A 4,460-nucleotide genomic window follows, 5' to 3' on the forward strand; every position below is an offset into this window, starting at 1 on the left:
CACTGTGTGCAGGTCTGTGTAGCTCGACATTCTTTCCGTGTCGCTTACAGTGGACATAGCGAAAGCGGTGTGCCGCAAGCACTGCAAGCTCATCACACGTATACGCCTTTCATGGTAATCTGTACTATCTGCAATGGCATGTATGCTGCTGCCCAACCCAAAAAGACTTCGCAAAAACGCGCAAGCTACCAGAGAAGTTTATGTAGGTATAATAAGATGAGCACAGGGGACAGTGACTTGGAACTCAGTGCTGCATGTAAACCCATACACACTAAAACAAAACAAAAAAAAACAGTAAGACGATTAATAGTAGTATGTAGTTGTGCAAAAAAAAATGTCAAGGTGCTGCTCACACTAAATGTTTCACGCATGGTGCCACAACTGTGTGTGTGTGTGTGTGGTGTGTGTGTGTGTGTGTGTGTGTGTGTGTGTGTGTGTGTGTGTGTGTGTGTGTGTGTGTGTGTGTGTGTGTGTGTGTGTGTGTGTGTGTAAAAAAGTGTAGATGATCCATATCCGTAGACATTTTTGTATGATAATCCCCGAAATGCTAGCCTCTGGTTTATAACATGGCTAGCTGCTCCCTCTGTTTGGCGATCACTTTGTAGCATACACGACCATCACATTTCCACATCAATAACGCGTACAGCCACACACGCGAATATATACGCACATAAGCAATTCACAGTGTTTCGTTGAGGTGTGTTGCCCTTGACAAAACCAGCAGCGGTCTCATGTTGCGTAGTGCACAGGCTGTACTTTGCCACTGGCCGAGGGGGTGCCGTCGCTCCAAGCTCGATCTGCGTTGGGAATGCAGTGCTTCCTTCAGAGAGCCTGTCGCTCTGAGTAGTAGCGGTGACAATCACACAGGCAGTGCTTGAGGTCTTCCCGAGTATTATACACGTGGAGCACATTGGAGGTTGTGACTGCCGAATTTTATACCTAATGTGGTTTCTATGGCTACGTCGAGTCTGGTCCGGCGAATGCATGCTTCGACGACTACTCAAGATACGAAGTGCTCGACTAAAGGAGAGAAGTAGGCTGTCCAGCTGTGACAAAAATGCAACAGTACCACACACTGGGCTCTACACTTAGCGCTCATTAAGCTCGAATTAAGTTCGATGGCTGTATGAGTGATTTTAGCCTGCAGGCGCATGTCTGTGTCGCTGGTTTTAAAATGTAATCTGGACGTCCCGGCAGATTTTCATGGGAGATGCTGCATCAGCATTCAGCCGAAACCAGTATTTTAGATAGAAACAAGGGACTTTTATTTCGTAATAAGCCTATAGTGGATATTACGTTAGAAGAGCGAACTTGCAAGTTTTAAGATGGCTCCCGATGGCCAGCATTTCTTGCCGAGGTGAAGTACCTGTGTACCGGGGTTTTGCGGGTGGAGCTTGAATTGAACTTTTGGGTAGCCACCGGGTTATAGTCAATCGACAGCGCGTGGTCCCGCAGTTAGCGACTAGGGACACACGCTTCGCTTCGGACACATATTCCGAAGCGAAGATCTTCTTTTCTTCTCCTGGGGGAATAATTATCGTCCCCAAAAGGAAAAAAAAATACTCGTCAAAAATTCTCATTTTTGACTCGAAATACTTAGACGGCATGATAGGTAGTATTTATTACACCTTACAACACATCTTGCAACATATCTTGCGTGTCAGCAATGTCAGTGCGCGTTCTTTAGCACCTTATCTGAAGATTTCTCGCTTTTCGTGGGGGTGCAAGAGTAAGCTCCAAAAGCTAAAGATGTCGCAGACATCGCTTGAGGGGTGCGTCACACTCACTCACTCACTCACTCACTCACTCACTCACTCACTCACTCACTCACTCACTCACTCACTCACTCACTCACTCACTCACTCACTCACTCACTCACTCACTCACTCACTCACTCACTCACTCACTCACTCACTCACTCACTCACTCACTCACTCACTCACTCACTCACTCACTCACTCACTCACTCACTCACTCACTCACTCACTCACTCACTCACTCACTCACTCACTCACTCACTCACCCACTCACTCACTCACTCACTCACTCACTCACTCACTCTTTTATGGAAATGCCACAAGGCCTAATTTCTACAACCATCATATGCGCTAACAATGTGCAATCTTTCTTTTTTTGTATTATCAGTGTATATGGCTTGAACTGTTCCCATCAAAAACGCAAACCTTGAATCCTGGCGTCGTGTATTCCACTCAACTGTATATCTGCACGTTGTGTCCCCCGATGCGTTGCGGATACTGTAAATGCACACTCAGTGACGTCACCAGAAAGTAATTCATTCCTTTCCCCAGTCACTTGAAATACTTGGACAAATTCCTCTCGTCGTGCTCTCTGTTGCTAGGTGGATGCTTCTGCCGTTCCTCATACTTTTTCTTTTCTTTTACAATTGCCAGCCCCAAGTACACACAACGCTATGAAAGGAATTACCTCTTCTCTCCCATGCTCTCCTCCTTGATCTCGCCACATTCATGACACGTGGCACACGTACATTCGTTCAATTTCGCCAGCAGCTTTCTCGCGGAGCAAGAATTTCACGAGACCCACCGCTGCCCTCAGCTCCCCGCGGACCCTATACGCCGCTTTGTTCTCTTAGAGGCAGCACGACACTTATCGCGGTATACGCACTCCTGGAAGGTATAGTAAGACGACGCGCACATCCAGCTGCGGCACATCGCGCGGCTTAAGTGCGTCTCTGATCTCTCTTTTCATTCTTTCCTGGAATAATAACAAGGGGAGAGAACAGCTTTTCATTCCTTCGTATATTGCTCCTCGCGTGAGCCGTGCAAAAAACCCTCCTCTACTCATCCGAGACGCTCCTCTTGCTGCTGCGTTGGATTCAGCTGTGTTTATGCGGTGATACGTCAATGTCTTTACTTCTTGACGGTTTGTGTCTCTTCAGTAAGACGCATGCGCCTTCTTTCTTTTTTTTTTTTTGCTTGCCACCCCCTTCCCTGCTTAGTTCAAGTCAAATGTCACCCGCCGGAGAAATACCTCCGCTATGAATTCAGTATTCGGCTTCGTGACAAGGACCTTATTGACACGTGCCACGATGCACGCACCATGTACGAGTTAAAGCATGCAGTAGCGCTGGGCGGCAGGAGCTGAGTCAGAATACTACTGTGACCGGTCGTTGTACCTATATATGATCACGGTTCCTCGAAACTTTGGTAACTTCGGTTAGCGACTTTCTTTCTTTCTTTCTTTGTTTGCGAGTTGAAAGCAATTTTTACGCTGTTAGGAGTAGAACCCCCCAGAGACAAAGTGAGTCACGGGCGGCAGATTTCTGACGTTACGCCAAACAAGGAAGTGTTCTCTTGAAGCGTAACACTTTGTCCAGAAAGTACTAATTTGCAAGATGACCGTGCTGCACGCGCGTGGCTGTTCGAGGTCTTCCTATGTGTCATACAAGGAGCGGCCACCTATACCAGTACGATGAATGTTTAGAATGTACAGTCGGCGTCAGAAGTTTAGGGACCACTAATTCTGACAACTGAATTTTCCAGCAATTTGTGACTCTTTTCGGTCGAACTACACGGTATACGTGGTTAGCGCGTTTTAGAACTGGCCGGAAATCTAAATTCAGTGATGCCTGCCGAAGCAGCGGGAATATTAAGCTTTTGCTTGCGCATCGCGGTCCCTAAACATTGGACGTTGACTGTACCCAGGTAAAATATCTACCTAGAACTTTTGAATTTTCGGAGAATTTCGGGTTTTTTCGATTGCTTCAAGCCGATCGGGCGTGGTGATTTAAGTGTGCGTCGCAAATAACTTGAGTCCTCTTGCATCGTTAAAGAAAAAGTTTGTGAAAGCGTTAGTCCAAAAAGAAGGAAAAACGCTCTCGCTTTTGAAAGTGCCTTGTTGAAGTAAGCATATATACGTCTACGCGAAACGTTGCATGCAGTCGCCTTGCACTCGTGCGACAGCAAGTGCGTTACACGTGGTATCTCTTCGAGGCATATTTCGTAAATGCATGTCGTGTTTGGGATGTTTTGTTCACTTCTCTCCTCAGTTTCATGCGTACGTCGGCAGGGTTGTCGTTTAATGCACCCGGAATGTCATTTTAAGTTGTGCGTGACTGTGTCCGCGTAGCCGAGCGGTGCCTCGGGAGTTGCACGTGACGCATTTGCATGTGCCCAGGGTGACTCCTATATATAGATTTCTCAACATCATCGCAGGCCAACCTGGCATTCTGTCACATTGTGTATCAGAACACTAGCTGACACTTATATTCGGTTAAAACCTCGTTTCATTTTAATTAAATAAGAAAGCCTATTCATGAACTACGATGTAGAGGTTGTTGTGAAGACACTTGAGTATATTGCTGAGGAGTCGCAGCTATCACCATGGTGAAGTGAGGGAAGGAGAGGAGGACTACGTGTTCTGGTGAACAACAACCGCCATATTGACTGAAGGACTTTTTTCCGCTCTGAATATCTTGTAAA

The sequence above is a fragment of the Rhipicephalus sanguineus genome, chromosome 3 (genome assembly GCF_013339695.2).
Source record: "Rhipicephalus sanguineus isolate Rsan-2018 chromosome 3, BIME_Rsan_1.4, whole genome shotgun sequence".
Lineage (NCBI taxonomy): Eukaryota > Metazoa > Arthropoda > Arachnida > Ixodida > Ixodidae > Rhipicephalus > Rhipicephalus sanguineus.